The following is a 24,819-nucleotide window of genomic DNA, read 5'->3' as shown; positions in this document are numbered from 1 at the left end:
CCATTGTCTACAGCCAAGCTCTAAGATACAACTTCATTTCCTCTGATCCCTCAGACAGAGACAAACACCTACAGGATCTCTATCAAGCATTCTTAAAACTACAGTACCCACCTGGTGAAGTGAAGAAACAGATTGACAGAGCTAGAAGGGTACCCAGAAGTCACCTTGTACAAGACAGGCTCAACAAAGCAAGTAACAGAATGCCACTAGCTGTCACCTACAGCCCCCAACTAAAACCTCTCCAGCGCATCATCAAGGCTCTGCAACCTATCCTGAAGGACGATCCCTCACTCTCACAGACCTTGGGGAACAGGCCAGTCCTCACTTACAGACAGCCCCCAACCTGAAGCAAATACTCACCAGCAACTACACACCACACAACAAAAACACCAACCCAGGAACCAAACCCTGCAACAAACCCTGGTGCCAACTCACATATCTCTTCAAGAGACACCATCATAGGACCTAACCACATCAGCCACACCAGCAGGGGCGTGGTCACTTGCACATCTACCAATGTGATATATGCCATCATGTGCCAACAATGTCCTTCTGCCATGTACATTGGCCAAACCGGACAGTCTCTACACAAAAGAATAAATGGACACAAATCTGACATCAGGAATCGTAACATTTAAAAAAACAGTAGGAGAACACTTCAATCTTCCTGGTCACTCAATAACAGACTTAAAAGCAGCAATTCTTCAACAAAAAAACTTCAAAAACAGACTCCAATGTGAAACTGCAGAACTAGAATTAATTTGCAAACTGGACACCATCAGATTAGGCCTGAATAAAGACTGGGAGTGGTTGGGTCATTACAAAACCTAAACCTAATTTCCTCAATACTAATTTCCCCCTAGTGTTACTCACACCTTCTTGTCGACGGTCTGAAATGACACTCTCATTACCACTTAAAAAGTTATTTTTCCTCTCTTGGTATCCTGCTGTCAATTGAATTGTCTTGTTAGACTGACCTCACACTTGGTAAGGCAGCTCACATCTTTTCATGTATTGATACCTGCTCCTGTATTTTCCATTCCATGCATCTGATGGAGCCCATGAAAACTTATGCCTAAATAAATGTGTTAGTCTCTAAGGTGCCACAAGGACTCCACATTGTTTTTGCTGATACAGACTAACATGGCTACCACCTTGAAACCTGTCATAATAGATGTTAACCAAAGAAAGTTTCTCTGTAGCTAGAGCATCTTCTAACTTAATGTAGTGTTCTGAGAGAACCTTGAGTTCTGTTTCCAGACTAACAGAAATACTAAGTGAAGATAAAAGTTTCTGTCGCTACGCTGGAGTACTGGTAAAGCAGATACTCTGTAATAGAGGACGCTGATTAGCACTGCATAAGAACCTATATAGATAAGGCCCTACCAAATTCATGGTCCATTTTGGTCAATTCCATGGTCAGAAGATTAAAAAAATCGTAAATTTCATGATTTCAGGTATTTAAATCTGAAATTTCACAGGGTTGTAATTGTAGGGGTCCTGACCCAAAAAGCAGCTGCGTTTGGGTGGGTGGGGATCACAAGGTTATTGTGGGGGGGTGGAGGGGCTTGCAGTATTGCTACCCTTACCTGTGTGCTGCTGCTGGGGGCGGCGCTGCATTCAGAGCTGAGCAGCTGGAGAGCGGTGGCTGCTGGCCAGGAGCAGAGCTCTGAAGGCAGAGCCACTGCCAGCAGCAGCACACAAGTAAGGATGGCATGGTATGGTATTGCCACCCTTACACCTCTGCTGCAGCCTGCAGAGCTGGGCCCTCAGTCAGCAGCTGCCATTCTTTACCCACCCAGCTCTGAAGGCAGCGGCGTAGAAGTAAGGGTGGCATGGCATGGTATTGCCACACTTACTTCTGTGCTGCTGCTGGTGGGACGCTGTCTTCAGAGATGGGCGCCTGGCCAACAGCCACAATTCTCCAGCCACCCACCTCTGAAGGCAATGCAGAAGTAAGGGTGCCAATACTGTGACCCTCCCTAAAATAACGGTGACCCCCCTGCAACTCCTTTTTGAGGCAGGACCCCCAATTTGAGAAACGCTGGTCTTCCCCCTGTGAAATCTGTATAGTAGATGGTAAAAGCACACAAGACCAGATTTCACCGGGGGGGAGAAGGGAGGAGATCAGATTTCAGTCCGTGATGCATTTTTCATGGCTGTGAATTTGGTAGGGCCCTATATATAGAATATCAAAGGACCCAATCCTACTCCCATTGACTTCAATGGAAGTTTTATCACTGATTTTCATGAGGGCAAAATTAAGACCACAGGTGCCATAAGGGTGTCACATAGCAAAACAACATTTGACCCAGGGCTTTAGATCTCCCTTCCACAGTATAGTAGAATGACCATGGATCTTACCATCTTCAGGGGACCACATAAGCCTTTCTTCCTGTCTGAAACTTTCCTGCATTAAGAGCAATATTAAGAATTAAACACAAATATTACACATCCTTGCCCTCCATCCAGGGGTAGAAGGGAGAGACAAACCCAAAGTTCAATGGCATTTGGATTACATGATGGATTTTTGTAATACCATAAGGTGTTTAGATACCACAAGGAATAAATAGCATGCTTTTATTATAAAGAAGTGTTATAAATAAAGATAATGAACAAAATGGTTTTTTTTCTACTGAATTTAAATACATTTCCTTTTCCTTCTATAACCTTAAAGTGATGACATCTCAACAGTTTATTCTACAGCATGAAATGCTGTATGTAAAAATACAGAACTAGGAATATTCAGCCATGCCAGGGACTTAACTGGTTGATCATTCCTCACTGTTTATTGCTTAATCATAAAGATAGAGGTGCATGGCATTTCCTGGGGATTAATAACTGGTAGGGAGGAGTTAATGGTCTGAGGTGTGGCTGAGGGCCATTAACCCCAGTTGGTCATTAATCCTCATTATAAAGCACAGAAACTCAGCTCACCAAATACAGCAAAGGACAAACCAATCCTCTAATTATCCTTTTTGTTACTCCCTATTCTCCTTAGAGATCTATTAGAACCTGTACTGTAATTTTTGGATTAGGTGCTATAGTTCTCACTGAGGCAGAACTCCAATTCATGGTAGATTTGTCTAAGTTACAATTGAGTGAGAACTGTAGGACTTGGTTCTTAATGTGTAAAGGGAGCAGAAGTTAAAGCAGCAGTAGTATGGGCACTGATAAGAAGCAGCTAGAGAAACTGAGGATTTAGGATGTTCCATTACTGAATTAAATGAAGAGGGGGTGAGTTAAAAAAACTAAATTACTTCAAGTTCACAAAAATAAATTTACTTTCAAATAATGTGCTACAATGTAATCTAGTCTCCTGTGGGAGGTCTAATTTCAGTTGGGTTTACTGTGTGGGTGTGCTGAGGGATGGTGGTGGTAGCCTGTGATACACAGGAGGTTGGACTAGATTATCTGGTGGCCCTTTCTGGCCTTAAACTATTATCACTTAAACTTTGTCTGTATTTCAGTACTGAATGTATTTAAAAGGGCTCTCCTGCCTCTCTTATTCTGAGATTATAAAGTACATTCTCTCATTAGATAGTTCCAAAAGCCACTTGTGTATGGTTTGTGGTAACTGGTATATAAAGTATCTATAATTCTAAAGTCCTTATAAATATAACAAAATTCTAAGTGTTGCAGTCATTTTTACTATTATAAAGGTAAATGTTGGGAACAAGAGTCTTAAAAGTTTATTGCTTTGATGCATGCAAGAAATGTACATCACTGTATTGCACTAGACATGTCAAATTAATGGTTAAATCATTGGACAGATTGTGTAGTTGTCATGATATCTTGTATATAATACTTTTTTTATAAAGAGACTGCAGATTCTCTGCTCTTGCATACTCTTACTTTAAAACTTTGAACCTACTAAGAATATTACTTTTTTTACAAAAAGATAAATGAAATCCCAAAGTCCTTCACTCAGGCTCAAATTCTGTCCTGTTACATCAATGCAATGCCCCATTAACCCATGGGCTTGCTTGCATAGTGAAACTGAGGAGAGAAGCTAGCCCTTGGTAAGGTCAAATGAAAAGCACTGGGAACCTGATTCTCTACTGCCTTGCACCTTTGGTACCCTCAGACTACACATCAGAATAATATTTTTGAACCCACTTTGCACAGCTGTAAATAATACACAAGATGCATGGCAGTGGAGAATCAGGTCTTGTGGATTTGACCTGAGTATAATTGAAGGCCCAGTCCTAGTCCATTGAAGTTAATGGAGGTTTTGCCATTAATGTGATGCTTTGGCTTCTATAGTCCTTTTAAAAAACAAAACCAACAATCTCACTTCCCACCCTCATAATCAGCCTGAAAACCCATTTAGTCCGTATGATGTCTGTGACAGAGGGTAATAAAATTTAGCACTTTACATCTTCAGCATGGACACTCAGCTATGCACAAGTGAACTACAAGTATTTTAAGAAGGGTGTTTGAAATAGGAAAGGCCTATCCTCTTAACTGAAGGGAGTACTGCTCTTCCTACATGACTGGGGTTGAATGGCAAGTTCACTGTGGAGATAGGGCTCAATCCTGCCATCTATACTCGTACATGATAGCAGTGTATAATATGTAAATAAGAATCACAGGATCAGGTGCTTTGCTCTCACCTGGCTGGAACCATTAACTATTATCACTGCCTCTTAAAGCCCTTTTCTCACTATGGACAGTGCAGTTGAATACTTTTCTACTTCTGGGGAGGGACTCTCACATTGGGATCCCTGACTTGGTCTCTTTCTCCCCACTCTTCGTTAATAAACATTTTTTTAACACCCACCTTTATTCCGTCCTCATAAATCAAGCAAACAATACCTGCTGCTTAAAAAAAAATGCTCAAGTAAAACTAAACGACCCTCTAAGCCTTTGCTTTTAAAATCACACCACGCTGAGAGCCCATTTCAGTCTGCTCTGTGTTTCGCTGCACACACATGCAAATTATTTTGCAATCTGGTGAGCTGGCCTTAAAAACAAAGCAACCCGCCTTAAATTCTTAGGCCAATTTTGCAAGGAAAAAAATCGCCTCGGGTTTAGAATAAAAGAACTCCAGAAAGCGGTCTGGGATTGGTCACTCCCCTACTACAAAAAGCACGGCGAGGGGGCGGGAAGACTGATCATCTCGCTGATCAGGGGGAAGTTTCAGCCACCGCTGCTGCCTCTACGTAGTCCGAGCCGGAGCGAGAGGCTGCAGCCCCAGGAGAACCTAGGGGTTTGGCTACACTTGCAGCTGTGCAGTGCTGGGAGTTAAAGCTGTCTTCATACAGCTGTGTAGGGAAAGTGCTGGAGTGTGGCCACACTGACAGCTACCAGCGCTGCAGTGTGGCCACATTTGCAGCGGTGTTGGGAGTGGTGCATTATGGGCAGCTATCCCAGCGTTCAAGTGGCTGCAACGTGCTTTTCAAAAGAGGGGGGTGGGGTGGAGTGTGACAGGGAGTGTGGGGGAGAGAGAGAGAGGGGATTTTTGGAACTGACACTGTGTCAGCTCCCTGCCTCAAGCAAACACTAGCTGTGGACATTCATCCCCCTGCCTGCCTCATTCACAGCAAACAGTAGCTGTGTTTGTTTTTTAGATGAGCAGCTCCGGAAGCCTCGAGTTCACAGCAAAACAAAGAGAGGCATCACAACAAAACAAAGAGAGTTCTTTAGTTAAAAGCATTATGGGAAAATTCTGGAGGTCAGTTACAGTGTAGTAAGATTAATCACTGTTTAACTGGCACTCCAGCACTGCAGCACCAGCGCTGCAGTCGTTATTCCCCAGGCAGAGGTGAAGTACAGCCAGCGCTGTAGCCAGGGAGATGCAGCGCTGTATGTGCCTTGCAAGTGTGGACGGTGAGTGAGTTGCAGCGCTGTAAAGCCACCACCAGCGCTGCAACTGTCCAGTGTAGCCAAGCCCTAGGAGGGGCAGCTGTTGCGTGCCCGCCCGGCAGTGCTGCTCTCTGGGAGGAGCGCTGGGAAAGTGCGTGGGCTCCGTGGTGGGTCTGTGAAAAGCCCTGCTCCCACTGCCCACCTGCCTGATCTCTGCTCATGAGCTACACCGCTCCCTGCTTGCACAGACTGGCTCCATGGTGTGAGGTGCTGGGCACCTTGCAGTCCAGCGGGGCTTGAGCCCTGGGCGCTGGTTACCTCTCTGGCAGTCACAGTTTCCTGCCGTGTGTGACTTCTCCCTGTCCCTTCTGGTGTGAGAACTGCACCAATGCAAGCCATAGCCACACTCTAGCTGGGGAGCTCCCTTGGGCAGTTGCAGGGCACAGGTCACCCTAGGAGGTGAGTGTCACTGAAAGCATTTCCCCAGCTGACTTATCCCAAATCCTGGAGACTCTTTAGAGGTTGCTACAAAATAAAAATTGAGAGCCCTAGTTCTACCAGCCCTTACATGGGTGTGATTCTCTCAGGAAGCCTGCTCAGTGCTGAGGATGCTACCTGGGAATTTATCAGCCTTGAGTTCAATCCCCAGCTCCTCCACTAGCTTCCTCTATTACTTGGGGAAAGTCACTTAATTTCTCTGGCCCAGATCCTCAAAGGTTTTTAGGCACCTAACTCCTGTGGATGTAGCACCCAAGTACATTAGAGGATCTGGGTTGCTGGGCCTCAGTTCCCCATCTGTTAAAAATGAGGATAAAGGCACTTCCCTACCTCACAGGGGTGTCCTGAGCATAGATACTGTGATACAGCATGGCCAGAGGGCAGCAGGAGAGGGTTAGCAGGGAGCCTTATTCCCTGCAAGGGGAGGAAGGTTTGCTGTAGATTAACTAGAGCACCTGAAGCCAATTAGAGCACCAGCAGTCAGTCACATGATATAAACCCCCCTGCTTCAGCTAGAGAGTGGAGTGGAGTGGGATGGGTTGGGTTGGGTTCGGTTTGTTCGAGTGATTTGAAGGAGCTGAAGCAGAGAACAGTTTTGAAAAGAGGCAAAAGGAAAGTTTGGAGAAGTGCTGTGGTGGGCTGAGAAGTCCAAAAACCCTAGGTAAGGGGCACCTGGCTTGTGTAGAAGGAAGGCAAGAAGCCCTTCCACAAGCTGAAGGGCAGGAGAGGGAAGTAGCCCAGGGGAAGGAACTACCAGTTCAAGTGGTTCACCACTAACCTCAGGGCCCCTGGGTTGGGACCTGGAGAAGTGCGTGGGCCCAGGTCCCTCCCTCTCCACTCCTCAAGGACACTAGTGGGGTAATTAAAAATACCGGTTCAGAGGCAAGCAATGGTGCCCTGAACCTTCCCCAAAGAAGAGAAAGCGCAAGACCCAGCATAACAGTACCAGCAATTTGCCACAATACATTAAAAACTGTGGTGCTCAGGTGTTGTAGAAATGAGGTACATATATGTACCTAAGACAGCTAGACTTCCATTAGAGCCATAGCTGTTTGTGTGGAAACCTAAATACAATTTGCCTGTTTACCAAAGATTTGACCTGAATATTGTAAGTAGGAATTATAAATTAATATTTATATTTTTATCTCTTATACACTCTCAGGAAGAGGTTAATGAACAAACTTGAGAACCCAGTGTGATGGTTTCAGGTTACCCAGGACTGTGAGTCCTCTTGTTACCCTCCCTCTGCTGTCTCCAGCAAGAGGAAGGCTTGCTGGTGCTTAACTGGGTGTCAGCTCCATGACATAACAGCCTGTTAGCCACCCAGGCACTCTCCTCTGGGCTATGCCAGCCCCTACTTTTTCTTGCAGATTAACAATCTGTGCACCCAGTTCCTGAGTCTCTTTGAAGCAGTGGTGGACTACCTCTGGCCTGTGGGCTGCATGCAGCCCATCAAAGTAATCTGCTGGCGGGCCGTGAGACAGTTTTACATTGACTGTCCACAGGCACGGCCACCCACAGCTCCCATTGGCTGGGAACGGTGAACCGTGGCCACTGGGAACTGCAGGCGGCCATGCCTGCGGACCGTCAATGTAAACAAACTATTTTGAGGCCTGCCAGCAGATTACCCTGATGGGCCTGGTGTGGCCCATGGACTGCAGGTTGCCCACCACTGCTTTGAAGCATCCCCTTGTAGTGTTCTACCTTCTATATACTGAACAATCACAGAAATACCAGGTTTGTTGTCTTCAGGGGAACAGTGCACACATGAGCCTGTGTGATTCAAGATAGGATCAGCACCTAGCTTAATATCACAGCATTTAGATATATTTATAGCGAAAACAATACATTTATCATCAAAGATTGAAGATTCAAGAGATAGTGAGTAAGAATAATGGAAACAAAATGTTATGTGTAAATCAAAATAATAATATGCTTTCTAGAGACTAAACTTAACTATTAAGCTTCCGATCTAATGAAGTTTGTCTCATCCAGACAAACTTTGCAATGTTGTCTTCAACCAAGACTGGTTGTGATTCTGTTTTCATGAATGTAAACACACTGCCTGTTTACTTCTAGGTGCAGGATAAGAGGGTGTCTTCTCACCCTTCTACTTGATCTTCAAAGTTCATTGTCTATACTCGGAGCGTAATTCCCAGAGTGTAACGCTTGTTTTTACTCTGTGCTCTTCCTTTTTAACTTTATATATCTCTCTGACTTTGTATGTAAATGTGCATCCATTGTGTTAGACTGCAATGTTTAATTTACATGCTGACAGGGAGACAGGTGAATATACATCTTTTGTCTGACAGGAAACCAGTTTCTCCATCTCTGAGATACAGAAACTAAGGTATTTTCAGTATTCATACATCATTCCTTATATCATATCTGTACATACACTTCATAACCATAACAATGACCAGTGTGACTCTGGCTTTCATTTAAGACCTCGCATGACATTCTTTGGTGAACCAGAATATTCATCAGGATATTCTTGTAACCTCCTTGCTAGTTGGCATTAAGGAGTTCTTGGGTCACACACAGTCCTGAAAATACTTACATGACTTCAGCATAACAACTCACATGAGTAAAGTTAGGCACGTGTTTGCAGGATCAGGGCCAAAATGAACAGTTGCAGAATCAGTACATTGAAATAACAGTTGTTTACATTTCACCTAACACCATCCAAACATCTTAAAACTACTACTTAATTAGGCCTCAATATATTATTGTTAGAGCTGAAGAAATATACTCTCATATTAACTCTATGGGAATGGTAACTTTGCTGCTGGTGGGGGGTTGAGGAGTGCGATAAGGAGCACAAGAGTGTTAAAAAGTCTAGTAACTTTTTGTGTACGCAGAAGTATTTCACTGTTGGCAGTTTGGACTGCTGTGAAGCTGCTGAATGTTATTTTTACTTCAGGAATAGTTCAGCATACTTTATTGAATGTTTTGTGGTTGCCTGGCATCTTGGGGATGCTATTTTTCTGCAGGAATGCAGGCATCCTGTCTTTTCAGTCTTATTATTGTGGCTATAGTGGCTTTGGAGCAATGTCTTTCATTGCTGTCAGCGCTACTAGTCCCATTTTATATGATCGGGTACTTACTGAGACCCAGTTCAGAGACTGTTTTAAGCATGATTTTGGAGTATAAGGTATCTTGTACGAGACATGTTAGAATTACGGTATATAGGTTTATTTGTAGGCAAAATCTCTGCCTTTCCCTTCATTTCCTATAACACAAACCAGAAACAAGAAATATTTATTGCGTTTTTTGTAATTCTCAGGTTTAACCTTTCATAAGTGTTCTTCTGTCCATAGAAACTATTTTATGGCAAAAAAGTGAAGTGTCAGTTTCTAGTGAAATTTTGCATGTGAACTATTACACCCACAATAATCCTACAGCCCTTAGCTTTGTATATATGGATAATTTTCTTTTTTGTTTTGGAGATCATGCCTACCAAAGGCTGTGGGGAAGCTGTGACACTTTGGGAATTACACAGACCAGAAAGGGGTTCTTCCCACCTGCCTTATATCTTTGGATGCCTAATGCTATGCTGTTATGTCTCACAGCCTTGACACCAGTAGCCAGCCTACAAGCATAAAGGTCTCATCCTGGCTTCCACCAGAGTAGTGTAGGCTTTTATTTTATTTAAAGTGAATTTTGTAATGTGGTAACTGTGGGTTCGGCTCTGGCGGCTACAGTTTCAAGCTTAACAGTGAAAGTCACCTCTGCTACTTGCTTTAGATTGAGTCTCTAGGAACACATAAAGACCAAGGGTAGTGACCAGACATACCTTCACAAGTACAAGGTCTAGTCTGTTTTACAAATTTTATTAAAGTTACAATTGAAGTTATGATTACCCAAGCAAATTACAAATATAATTCTACTTACATCCTTAACAACGGTATTAGGGTCTGATGGGTCTCATGGCTTGATCATCAGAAGAAGGATGGATCCTGCTGAAGTTTCCCAAAGGGAGCTCAGTTTTTTCTGCTCTGGGCACTCTCGTTTATAATGTGATTCTATCTATACCTACATTCTGCACATGTCCATAAAAATATAAACCCTCCTTTTCCTTATTGGTCTGATGTCCTCTAGAAACTTAAGGGGCCCTGATTTCTATAGGTTGTGTAGGCTCTTTATTCTCATTAGCACTGACATGGAACCTGTATCCTTTGGTTAAGACACATGTTGGAAACAGATTGCCTTTACAGATTTTTTTTTTTTTTATGATTTAAAATTAATCTTCCAGCTAATTTTTGGTACCTCTTTTCACGTAATCTTAGGGCATCAGGTTATTCTTCAGTCACTTACTTATGTCAGCATTTCTTAGCTTGAAGGCCTAGTATGGCTAAGCTAAAATCTTACAGGCCTCAGCCTGTAGGCCTTGTGTTTCAGCCCTACTTACGTAGATACCTAATACATGATTATTCCCTCTACCCACTGATCAATCTTATGCTTCTATAATCCTACAACTCCACTCTGTTTAGCATACAACTATATATAGCATATATATGGGTTGTCAATTAATCGCAGTTAACTTACGCGATTAACTAAAAAATTAATCATGATTAAAAAAATAATCACAATTGGTTTTAATTGCACTGTTAAACAATATAATTTATTGAATTATTAAATATTGAAATTGAAATTTATTAAATATTTTGGATGTTTTTCTACATTTTCAAATATATTTATTTCAATTCAACACAATACCGAGTGTACAGTGCTCACTTTATATTTTTTTATTACAAATATTTGCACTGTAAAAATGATAAACAAAAGAGATAGTATTTTTCAATTCACCTCATACAAGTACCATAGTGCAATCTCTTTATCATGAAAATACAACTTACAAATGTAGATTTTTGTTTTGTTACATAACTGTGCTCCAAACAAAACAATGCAAAACTTTAGATCCTACAAGTCCACTCAGTCCTACTTCTTGTTCAGCCAATCACTAAGGCAAACAAGTTTGTTTACATTATGGGAGATAATGCTGCCGACTTCTTATTTACAATGTCACCAGAAAGTGAGAACAGGTGTTCTCACAGGACTTTCATAGCTGGCATTGCAAGGTATTTACGTGCCAGATATGATAAACATTTGTATGTCCTCTGGAATAGTGGATGAAGCATGAAGGGAAATATGAATCTTTAGCACATCTGGCATGTAAATATCTTGCAACGCCAGCTGCAATGGTGCCATGCAAACGCCTGTTCTTGTTCAGTGTCACCTGAAAGTGAGAAGCGGGCAGCATTATCTCCTGCAAATGTAAACAAACTTGTTTGTCTGAGCGATTGGCTGAACAAGAAATAGGACTGAATGGACTTTGTTTTATTTTTTAATGCAGTTATTTTTTGTACATAATTCTACATTTATAAGTTTAACTTTCATGATAAAGAGATTTCACTACAGTACTCGTATGACATTAATTAAAAATACTGTTTCTTTTGTTTATCATTTTTACAGTGCGAATGTTTGTAATAAAAAATATAAAAAGTGAGCACTGTACACTTTGTATTCTGTGTTGTAATTGAAATCAATATAACTGAAAATGTAGAAAACATTGAAAAATATTTAAATAAATGCTATTCTATTGTTTAACAGTGCGATTAATCATGCGATTGTTTTTAATCGCTTGACAGCCTTAATATGTATGTGTGTGTATATGTATATAAAACATTAACTAACATGTTATTATAAAACCATACAATAAATGAACAACAAACTAAAATAATTGGCTATACTAGTTACTCCTCTTCAGGATGACCTCAACAGCCATTCCAGTCCTGAGTCTCCCCAAATCCATCTACCCTGCATTTTTAGCTACCAGACACTCAGACTTTACCATTCTGGTTCATCATCCTAGACAGAATGAAACCTGTCCCCCGTTATCAGTTCACTTTGGCACACATACTCAACATAGTTTGTACATCAGAGACGTATGTGGAGGCAAAAATAAACAAAAGAGTTATTTAATTGAAAAATCAAACACAGATGAAACAGCAAAGGAAGCAAATGCATACAAGTTACACAGAAAACAAACATGAGATGCAACTTCAGGTTTTACACTTGCATATATTGAGTACAAGGGACTGGACTAGATGACCTCTCGAGGTCCCTTCCAGTCCTATGATTCTATGATAAATTCCCCTTTTTAATACAAGTTAACTATTGCCTTTGAACAGTTTCCCAATGTGCCCCCTATCATAATGGGGATCAAGCGTTTCGCAGACAGCACCCTGCCTAGAAGTTGGTCCTTAGTTTTTTGGATAACACAAACTCAGACACAAGTCTGCTATTTTTCTTATCTACTGATCTTTTCTTCTATATTTACATTAAATATTTTTCATGTTTTGCATATTTATCCTGGGTCACATTCCTTACTCTCCATGTTCACTTCTCTGATTCTGAAATCTGTAAAGACTCAGAATTTATAAATACCATCAACAAATGTAAGGTAGCTCAGTCCTTCTGTTTTAGCTTTGGGATTTTCTTTCTGTTCTGGATCTTCAACTATCTCCTCCCAACAGAAGGTGATGAACTTTGGTGTGATGATGGTCCTGATTCCTCTCTCACCCACTTGGCATCAGCATACAGTAACTTTACTTTCAGTGGTGTTACTCTTGATTTTTACTAGTATTAGAGGAGAACTAGGCCCAATGTGTCTTTGATTAAATATGTCAGCATGATATTTCAGTTTCTCAGACAAGCTTAAATAGCGCTTACATATTAAGGTAAATGTATTTCAGGATTCTTGCAGTACATGTGTTTGTACTACTACTTCTCTTCCAGTACTTCTGAGGTCACTCTTCATTCCATCAAGTTAAAGGGCTTCTCAGAGTTTAGAACATCTTTATTTTGCACTCAGTGGTGTGTTGTATTTGGCTGTCCTTCCCAGAATATGATTAATTGATTGTTAGTGCAATGAGCAATGTACAACCGCTTTATTATAGACCCAGAATAACATTTGAATGTTGTTGTTGTTACTTCTGGACTTCCAGCTGTGTGATATTCCCACCCTCATATTTGATAGGTTTGACTGGAATGGAGTTGAGACAGGGCGGGTGTAACCATTTAGGCAAACTAGGCAGCTGCCTAGGGCGCCTAGTGGTTGGGGGTGCCTAAAAGTCCCCTCAGGTGAGGAGGTGAGCTGGGCTGCCTGCAGTAAGTGGGTGGGGGGGGGAAAGGTGCACAGGGGAACAGCAGGCAGCATGCTGGTCATCTAGTCCAGCCCCCTGCTCAAAGCAGGACCAGTCCCCAGATTTTTACCCCAGTTCCCCAAATGGCCCCCCTCAAGGATTGAACTCACAACCCTGGGTTTAGCAGACCAATGCTCAAACCACTGAGCTATCCCTCTTCCCCCCTCCCAAGCTCTGTGAATGAGTTGCATCCACCTATATTATGGAAGAGCTCTTAGTGAAGCACTATGGGAAATTAAATTGATTTTTTTTAATCCAGTTGAGTGAAGGGAGCAACTAGGGCTGCTGTATGCATTGTAGCAGACAGCTTTCAGATAAGAAAAGAAGTAAGCCTTCTTGCATTACCTCCTGAGCAGGAATTAAAGACAATTGCAGCCTTTGTAGCTCTCCTAAGTGGAAAGGTTGTTATTGGATAACGATGCTAGTCAACCCAGAAAGTGTAGCAATGGGAGGTGCTCCTTGCATGTCTGTTTGCTCTGGCAGAATGTCTCCTAGAATTACTGGTGATGGTGTGGCTTTCACCTAATCCAGCACTAGTTAATGCCTTAAAAGCACACTTGAACCCACATACAGTTCTGAAACGACAGAGCTTGCCCTCACTTCTCATTCAACCCTCACCTACTCCAATATAAATCCAGTAGTTTTGTGTAAAACTGAGATAAGATCAAAGTTGGATCCAAAATGCTGTAAATATTCTAAGACACTAATATATTTTGTTAATTAAGATTCCAGTCACTGATGATGAACCCACCTCATTTATAAAGCATATCATGGGACATCTAATTTGGTGATCACCATACAGTGTATCAAAGATTCAATAGACATATATATTAGAAAATATATGTAATTAGATGACTGGTGTCAAGTCATGTATTCATATACCATTTATTAACTGGAACTCGCATCTTCAAAACATTTTAGTCAATACATGAACTTTTCTCAGCAAGATGCAAGTTAGGTGTTTATTTTAAATTGTGAGGCAATGCTACTCTTTCTTGTGAGAAAGATAAGAAATCAACATATGCTCCTCACTTTTTTGAAACAGCAAAGTAAAAGATAACCATGAAAAGCAATTGATATTCCTGTACAGGTTGAAATGATATATAAGCAGAATGCTTCCATTTGGAACTCTTGTATCAGCTCCAACTTTGGGCTACATCTTTGTCCCCCATAGAGATTCCACAGTAGCTCATAAAACCAGTATTGCCAGTTTTACCTCACCAGGTATTGGGGGAAGGAAGGGATGGGAAAGAGTTGTGCCAGGGCAAGAAGGGACTGGGGCTAGAGCGCAACGTGATCCTGGACCAGTGGAATGGCACTATACTGTAGAGAGAGATTTGTACAAATCTATAATTTAGAGACATTCCCTCATAAGGGACAGTATTATGAACATAGGAATTTAGAGATGTGACCTGAAGGCAGGGGTTGGGAACACCACATCGCCATGTGCAGCAGGTCACCAGAGATGCTCTCTAGTTTGTTTTGTTAAAGATTTTATTCCTTTCTCATTCACTGGTTTGTTATTTAATGAACCCCAAGATCATTATATATTCCAGTTGGCATAAGTCAGAGCAGCTTACAGGCTGCTTTAACATACACTGTCACGTTCAGCCCCCAACCAGTCTCATGACCAGAGGAAGCAGAAAGATGACTTAAAACCACAATTGTCTCACTCCATAAAGCTGTGTTTGAGTAGAAATTCAGTCTGAGAAAAAGGGCTGAATTCTCAGCAGTGCTGTTTTAATGGCTTTTGAACCATGTAACTATAGTGTAGTGAAATGTAGATCAGTGGTTCTCAAAGCCGGTCCACCGCTTGTTCAGGGAAAGCCCCTGGTGGGCCGGGTCAGTTTGTTTACCTGCCGCGTCCGCAGGTTTGGCCGATCGCGGCTCCAGGCCAATGGGGGCTGTGGGAAGCGGCGTGGGGCGAGGGATGTGCTGGTCGCCCTTCCCGCAGTCCCCATTGGCCTGGAGTGGCGAACCACGGCCAGTGGGAGCCGTGATCGGCCGAACCTGTGGACGCGGCAGGTAAACAAACCGGCCCGGGCTGCCAGGGGCTTTCCTTGAACAAACAGTGGACTGGCTTTGAGAACCACTGGTGTAGACCACTAGAACAACTCTTCCTGTTTTAACAGCATGATTTATTAGTAATGTGGGCTTACCACACAAACTTTAATTTTGTTCTAAAAATATCACTTGTGGGTTGAGCAACATTTCACCAGAAGTGTACTAAAATCACTACTCATCTAAAGATGGTGAGCTTATAATGAAACCTGGTCTTTACAAATTGCTGCTAAAGCTGGTCAGCAAGACTAAGGAGCACTTGAAGCAACTGGGGGTTAAGTTCCTGGATATTATGCTCTTGAATTAAATCAAAGACAGTAGAAGTTATAGTTCTGAGGTAGGATTGGTTTCTAGATTAATAAAGTGTGGTTCTACTCTGAAAAGTGTGTAAAATGGCACCTTGTTATTCAAAGTGTTTACTCAAAATCACAGTTGCTGATGTTAGCGAAATCTTATTTTTGTCACTGCTTTTTACTCATGTTAGCACCCGCAGTGCCCAACACAAGTGACTGAGCTGTGATTTATTTAATTTATTTATTTTTAAATTTAATTTTATGTACTGGCAACAGGATTAACTGCTATGGTCCAGTCCAGTAGTGTCCATGCAAACTCACAGAAGAAAATGATGGTTGCCCTGGTGTATTGAAGGAATAATCTGAATTAAGATAATAGAGTTGCTCAGGTGTAACAAGCCTAATTTGGGCTACAGTGATGTGCAAGATGGGGAAAACTCAATTTTTTTTTTAGCCAAGGCTTTGTAAGCTGAGCGCACATTTTGATACAGACATCATTGAAAGCCACCACGATCAGGGGATCCCACACTGCCACCTTAGCTTTTCAGATTAGATCCAGACCTTAGATATTTTTATTTTAAGTGCTTTATAAACATCATCATATGTTTTGTAATCAAGTAGGTATTTATTTATTTCTTCAAGATTTCAAATAAAATTCTCAGCCACTTTTATTTAAAAAAAAATCTACCTCCTTAATAGACCTCTTCTGTTTGTCCTTTAAGTGGTTGCTTAGTATAGTTTTTACTGCATAATACCATATCCTTGAATCTCCTTGTATAGTTGATTTTACATGTGCACACCAAAGGTTTGTGCTGGATATACACGCAGCCAAGTGTATCCTATTACAACGATATTTTAGACCCCCAGGGTTTTCCAGAGAAAGTGGGAACAGAAAACGCATTATCTTATTCAGAGATGCTAGGACACAAGGCTAATCTTCTTCCAAACCATTTTATTAAGACGAGGGAGTTACTTGTATTCTTTGTTAGGAGAATAGGACCTCAGGGTATGAAAGATTGTGGTGTCTCAGGACATAGGCCTTGGTGCAAGGCCTTTCATTTGATCCTCTTGAGTTTGTGTCTGTAAGTAACTCGTAATCTTTTTCTGACACTTGTATTTTGGTTTTTAGTGGTCATGACATATTATGTGAAAGGTTTATAGGTAACTGTGAGTGGAGAGAACAGATGAGTTTGCTAGCAGCTTTTAAAATGGTGTAGATAACATTAATGAACATATGACATATCCAATTTGTCAGGGTTGGGAGGGTCACAGATTTGTAAAGTATGAATGCAGTCCTACATTATTTCTGATATGCACTCGGAGGATCTCTAGATATTTGAATTGTTATGCTGGTGTGATTGTCATTAAACAGATAAGGTAAGGGGCTAGTATGATGAGAGGCATGTCAAGAGATGAATGTATGGAAAAGTATGTCAGTGTTTTTATAAATAGTGTTGTTTATAGCTCATTACCTACACAGAGCATTTACTTTACAAAACAGTGTTTCCTGCATATAACATAAGGAATGTTTCTGTTAACTTCAATAGATGATCACAGTTGAGGGTACAAAGTAATGATATATTCTCAGTGTTTTCCTAGTATAAATCCTGCATGAGAAACTCAGAAGGCAGATTGAACTGAAAACTGAATTCTAGTTTCCTGAATAAGAATAGAGATCCTTTCCTGAAAATATAAATGTGAGAAGAATTATTTCTCCCACTTTCAGATTGAATTTTTTAGTGCTGATACTTAAAAGGCCCAAAATATTTTATATCACTTCAATACTGATTGAAAAAAAATGGAACTTCACCCCCCCGCCCCCCAGTGACTGTGCAGTTAGAATGTTTGTCAAGTTATTGGGGTGGGATGGAGATAGTGTGTGTGAGCTTCTTGTTACCTGAGAGGAAGGAAAATGCTACTGCTAAGTTGGTGGTTTCACTGATTTTTTTTTTTTTGTTTTTTTTCCCCCTACCAATAACAAAGCCACAATAGGTGTTCCATAAATTCTCATGGGCTGGAGAGAAGGAAACTTGTGTTCTGGAGTTTCAGAAGTATAATGTATTTTGGGGTCAAGAAGGCCCCAAAGTGTGATAAAAATGTGTGTCAAGTGAGGCTAAGTGGAGTGGCCCCTGCTATTGACTTGTTGCTTCAGAAGGGAGGACCAGTCACCGTTCCTTTCTGACGAATACCTGAAAATTCAGGTACAGTAAATACCATAGTGGGGAAATGTCCTGAAGAAAGATTTTGGTGCAGGCTGGTTCTCAACTTGTCTAGACCTGTTTTCCCACGGCTACCTACACCAATACATCTATGGGAGGTATTTTTATGCCCCCCATTACCTGAGCACTTCACAATCTTTAATGTTTTTATCCTCACCACATCCCTGTGTGGTAGGGAAGTGTTTTTATCCCCATCTGTAAAAATGGGGAACTGAGGCAGAGAGACCAAGTGACTTGCCTAAGGTGATACAGAAAGTCTGTGGTAGAGCAGGAAGTTGAACCTGGGTCCCAAGCTAGCTGGACCATCTGACCTCTTTTAGGATAATCTTATTTTCATTTCTTTGTCTTTAATCAGAATCTAAGCTCTATCTATATGCTGTAACCTAAAGGAATGTCAGTATTTCTGTGGACGTAAGTCTTTTTTGCAATGATGTTGCCACACTTTCTCCTGCTGCTTTATTTGGTTGGTCTCATTTGTAAACACTGTACTCAGGTAGTTCAATCATCTGGGCTGGCTCTGCACTAACACATTTGACCATGTTTGAACACAATGGTGAAGAACTGAGTTAGCTGACACAATGTTGACCACAATTTTGCATTTGCGAGTTAACCCTCTCCTGACACACTGCTGGACACATCTTGTCCTGGGCTACACTCACTGCAAAGTGGTTTGCATCATAGCAGCTGATGTGATTCTTCACAACTGTGTTCAGGTACGGTAAAAGTCTGTAGTGAAGACAAACCCCTACCTTACCTTAAATTTCAAATATTTTAATTATAACATACCTACCCTTCACCACATAGGCATCTAATTCAGCAGCTCTTTCATATATGCTGGTAGGATTAAGCTTTTTACTCGCCACTTGCTTTTCACCTCTCTCCCTCATTTGTTCGCTCTTCTTAATTTTTCCTATAAAAACTTGCTAGTAAGAATGTTGTTTCTACCCCTGGGGAACCTCTCTCTCTCTCTCTCTCTCTCCTCATCTACTAGTTTAAAAAGTATCTCTATTAATAGTCTGCTTGTGCTTGACTGAAATGGTGCCTGACTCTTCTGTACCACTGATTTATTCCCAAGGAGCAGTTCCAGTTGTCTAAAAAGCCAACACCTTTGGACAGGCACCATCTGGCCAAGCACTTATTACCTCCCATGATCCTACTATCTTGTACCAATGAGCAGTATAATCTCCAAGAACACAACCTAAAGGATGCTGTCAGTCTTGCTAGGCATCAAAATGCATCTTTCCCCAAAGAAAGATAAATTCCATGCAGTATCCCTAGAGTAGGGGTAGTCAACAGGCAGACCATGGGCCAAATCCGGACCACCAGACACTTTTGAACAGGCCCCGAAATCTTTATTTACTTATTATCATTGTTTTTTAATTTTCTCTGGAGTCTAGACCTTGACTATATCTTGAGCAAGAAATCTGGACCATGACAAAAAATTGACTACCCCTGTCCTAGAGGATATACCATAGAAAGGTAATTATCATTGTGTAATGGTAAACATAATTAAACAAAAACTTAAAAATCCCCAAAGTCCATCTAAGCTCTGCCTGAGGGAGGAGGAAGGGCAAAGGTGACTTAATACCATCAGTACACTTCCCCAGTTTGTGGTCTTGTGGGGAAACTGCTTTGGATCTAAGCACAGATCAGAGCTGTCTCAGGACTGCTCTAATTTGTACCTGATTACCTCTAGCTCTGGCCATAGCCCATACATGTCCCTGTGCCAAGGGCTGCAAGAAGGGTGGTATATACAGCCTTTATGCTCTAAGGCACTGGTTCTCAACCAGGGGTCCACAAGCAGGTTTCAGGGGGTGTGCCAAATAGGGCCAGCGTAAGACTCGTTAAGGCCCAGATCAGAAAACTGAAGTCCCACCACATGGATTTTAAGCCCGGGGCCATGAGCCTCGCCACTCAGAGCTGAAGCCGAAGCCTGAGCAATGTAGCTTTGTGGGGGCCCCTGTGGCATGGGGCCCAGGCAGTTGCCCTGCTTGCTACCCCCTAATGCTGGCCCTGGCTTTTATATGCAGAAAACCAGTTATTGTGACACAGGTGGGCCATGGAATTTTTATAGCAGGTAGGGGAGTCCTCAGAAAGAAAATGGTCGAAAACCCGTGCTCTAACGATCCCTTCAGTATTGGGGGAATTCCCAGGTGACTGGATTTGCTGGCTGTATGCCCTTAGCACCAGCATAAAGGGGTCTGGGACACAGATGAATCACATCCATTGACTCTCTAAAAAGCACCATCTTAGTATATCTGTTCTGAGCCCTTGAAGATCCAGTGAAGATGAATCAAGTTATTAGGAGAAATATAGCCGATAAGAACCTCTACCACTGAGGTCACATGTTCAAAGTAAAGTGTAAAAGCAGAAAACCAGAATAGAGAGAATTATTTTTCTTCTTCACTGTAATGTCATCTAGACTTTCTGTTCGCTAGAAGAGTGATTAAAATATCAAAATCAATGAACACTAAAGGACTAAATTCCTCCTCCAGTATATACAAGCAACTTTTGTTGTTTTCATTAGAAATTTTTTTGTGTGCAGCAAAACAAGAATCAAGTCTGCCCATCTAAATTTATATGCCATGCTCATCAATGAATGCTTAAATCACAGGGAAAATGAACATCTTTTGTAAAGCATGAAAAAAATATCAGGGGGTAGCCGTGTTAGTCTGTATCCACAAAAACAACGAGGAGTCTGGTGGCAACTTTAGGACAGGTGTCTGGTGGCACCTTTAAGACAGGTGTATCTGGAGAAGTGAAGTTTTTTACCCAGGAAAGCTTATGCCTAAATAAATCTGTTAGTCTTTAAGGTGCCACCGGACTCCTTGTTTTTTTAATGAAAAAAACAAACTCACAAATGACAACAGATTCTCTGAAAATGCTCCCTCCCATAACGCTTCCCCTATAAATCATTTTGGATTTAGAGAAAGCATGCAAAATTACAGGAAATGTTTACAGAAAGTTATATATAAAACTAAAAGTGGGTTTACTAATTATAGCAATGCTACTGCAACACTACAATAACTTGTTTGATCTAATCTATCTATCCTAGATTGTTCTACCATATTTGACATTGTGATGTCTGAGCATGTTTTGCATTTATAAATTCCCAGACAAAAAAAACTTAAAGTGAAGCTTAATATTTTTCAAATACCATTACGTCTGGTAGAGAAACACCTTGGATTTGATTTTTTTTGCAGCTATTTTAAATTTTAGTGCTCATTTGTTTTAAAAGGCTAAAAAGTTAATATTAGCCAAAAATGTTGTGTGTCATCTTGGTGTAATGTATTCACATCAAAACATGGGATGCGTCCAGAGTTAAACCCTTCTGTTGTGCCACGAGGCATTACACCTGCACGGTGCTTATTTTCACCTCTCCACACTGGAGAGGATTCATTCTGTGCAAGGAAAAAGTGTAAGAGATTCAGGAGTCTGCTAGTCTTTCCTCCTCCCGCCTGCTTATTTTTCAAGGGGGAATTTTGCCAAGCAATGCATGTAACAGAATTTCTTTCTCCCACTGGAGAATGAATTGTGTAACTCGCAATCACTAATATGACACCCAGTATGAAGACAAACTGGAAGATTGACTGCAAAACAGCTGCATGTTGGAATGATGGCCCCAAAACAGCACTCAGAAGCTTGTTTTAATATTAAAACCTAGATGCAGAATAAGTGAAAACCATGGCTGCAGTGAGTGGCAATTAGCAGTCCATCTCCTAAAAGATTCTACTATTTAAGGTGTTATATAAAAAAAGTAGGACTAAAGATTATATTCTTTTGGTCTTTTTTTTATTACCTTGCACCTTCTGTTGTCATTTGTACCTGTGCAAAGTGGGCATGAAATGCTCTCAGATCAGAATGGTAATATTTTCACATTCCTTTTGCATGTAAGCAAGATAGTGAGGAAATGTGCCTTTTATTTTGAAAGGGAAAGCAGCAGTTTTATGTCATTTGCTGTACGGTATTTTTTGTCTTACCACAACCACATTTATGCATGAGGATATAGTGGGCTCAGTCCTACAGGCCTTAAATACAGGCTAGACTTCTGTTAAAGCCAGTGAGAATTTTACCTGTCTGAGACCTGCAGGATCATGCTACAATAAGCTTGAGAAATTCATTGATCAACTGTTCATTGGCTATAGCAGCGCTGATGGGAACTTGTTGGTTTTATTTGCCAATCTATTGTTTATTTTGGATTTCCCCTTTTTGTTTTCAGGGAACCATTTGCAGATGACTGGCATGGAAGCAAAAACAGCAGTGAGGTTAGAATTATATTGGAATAGTCCAAATAACCAGGGGTAAGGATGTTTGCAGTGTTGTTGTAGCCATGTCAATCCCAGGTAATAGCTTTTATTGGACCAACTTCTGTTGGTAAGAAAGACAAGCTTTTGAGTTTACACAGAGCTCTTCTTCAGATCAGAACAAAATTCAGCAAATAGTAAACTTAAAATATGCCCCCTCCTCTTTTTTAGGATCTATGATGTCCTGTCCACAAAAGAATAATTTTCTCTCCTTCTGAGATGTACCGGTATGTTGTTGCATCCTTTCCAGAACTGTGTTGGAGGCATCATGTAAATCTGTACATTGATATTTTGCAAAGCTCTGAGATGTAAAGATTTGAACACTGTTTTGCTAGTTAATATCAGCCTGCTGGTCACAGGGGAGCTAGGTAGGACTTCGAGGAGAGCATTTTGGAACAAGACACTTCCACAGAGGCTTTATTTTTAATGTGTGTTTTTTTTTTTAAACCCGAACCTGGAAGGACCAATACACTAGCAAACTGTAGGAATTCTCTTAATAGGACCTGGAAGGTGTAAGATACCCATACCTATGGAAGTTTTATTTATACTATCTGGGTGTGTATGTAGTCCTACAAACAAAAAACACCGTTAATTGTTAAAGTACAAATCCCATCAAAGGAAATCTCTGAAAATCTAGGAACTCGCTAGTTTAGGTCCTCTTCCTCTACACTTCACAATACACATGCCATTTTTCCTTGTTGTACTGACTAACTCCCTTCCACTACTCACAGCATGTGTTCTTCCAACGGCATCTCTTGGCGAAGATCAGTTCAGTTGTGTTGTAAAAAGGGGCATAAACCTTGAATGTATTGAATTTCAAAGTGGCTTATGTTTGAGATGTTATCAGAATATATGAGTGAGAAGTTTTTAATTGGTGCAGAAGGGAAGCCAGCAAAGTGTGAGACAACAAGGGCAAATATGAAAAGTGAGGATTTTTGTTTTTTCCTGCATAATGTTTACAAATATTTTACTTACTTTTCCATTTTTAAAAATCTTCTGAATATCTATAGTGCCTAACTTGGAGTGAATAGTGTGTTTAAACGGAATGAGGTTTTTTCCCCGGGTTAAGTGCAAACCTCTGTGCAATCTTAACTATGGAGTCAGTATATATACTGGTACATGCCTAGACAATCCAGTATGTGGCACCATATAAATCTTGTGTGTGTAAAGGCAATCAGGCCCACAAGTCCTATCAGACTTGGGAGTCCTATAATGTTTTTAATAAATGGGTAGATTGTGAGTGGCCAATATTCATATTACTCAGAAATTGTCCCTGAAACTCTTCAGTATGAAGGACAAATCTTAAGGAAAATTAAATAACACTCAAACATTTGTCAGAGTTCAAGAAACATATGTTTTCCTATGTGGGGGGCTAAAGAAAGTGATATCTAGTGATGGATGAATCTCAGAAGATTTGGATCAGATCAGAGAGTCACCCTAAAATTCAGATTAGCTAAAACCTGAAACATATTTGGTTCTTTCATTCACCTACTTTCTGCTCAGAGGCTCTAGCCACTCAGTGATCCATCTTGCAACTTCTTCCACCCACACTTTATCAGCTGCCAGTATCCACACCCATTCAGCAGCTAGCTCTTCCTCCATTATATCCCTCACTAATGGGCTCCCAGCACCCTGTGGCCAGCTCTCTAAACCCTGTCTCAAAGACCTCTAGGTTGATTCTGCTAGAATCCTTTAGCATAGGGCTCCTGTGTTTCAGATCTGAAACATGGCTTTCAACTGTTTCTTACCCAAAGAAAACAGTCTGTTAACTTGGTTGGAGTTAACTTCAGCCAATTTTTAAAATCTTAGTTTTACTGTCAGTGCCTGGTTTCTAGGGCTGATCCAGAAGATGAATAAAACACATATAAGTGGTTTTAGCCAACAGGTGTTGCAACTTTTTAAAATAAAACAAAGCTGAATTAGACAAAATTCCTTAGACTATTTTGTGTGTGCCAATTATGCTGACATGAACTATGTTTCCCCACTCTTCAAATAGCCTACTTTGGAAATCAGCACTAAATCTTGCAGAATTGCTTTGAGTGACAATTAATTTAGAGAAGTTACTGTCCTCCTAGTTTCCCAGTGTTTCCATATAATTAGGCAAGATGAAAAAGGGGAGACCCTATTGTAAAACACTGAAAAGCTGCTATGCCCCTCCCTGGTCCAATGCTGCTGAATAAATCAAGGTTAGCTTCCAGTTGTTCAGCTTCTGGCTTTCTGATCTTTGGTGCCTTTATCCAACTGGTCCACTGAGTTCTGACTTGGATCTTCAAGGTTCCCTCAGAAACACAGCCTGCATATATACAGATTTCTCCCCTCCGCCCTTCTACATTTCACAGATCTGAAGGTCATGCTCATGAATCATGTCTGCTCGACAGTACTGGATGATGAAGCTTTCAGTTTATACATAGTTACAAAATGGTAGGAG

The sequence above is a fragment of the Mauremys reevesii genome, linkage group 2, assembly GCF_016161935.1.
Source record: "Mauremys reevesii isolate NIE-2019 linkage group 2, ASM1616193v1, whole genome shotgun sequence".
Taxonomy (NCBI): Eukaryota; Metazoa; Chordata; order Testudines; family Geoemydidae; genus Mauremys; species Mauremys reevesii.
The sequence above is the reverse complement of the archived record's forward strand: the minus strand, read 5'-3'. Positions refer to the sequence as shown.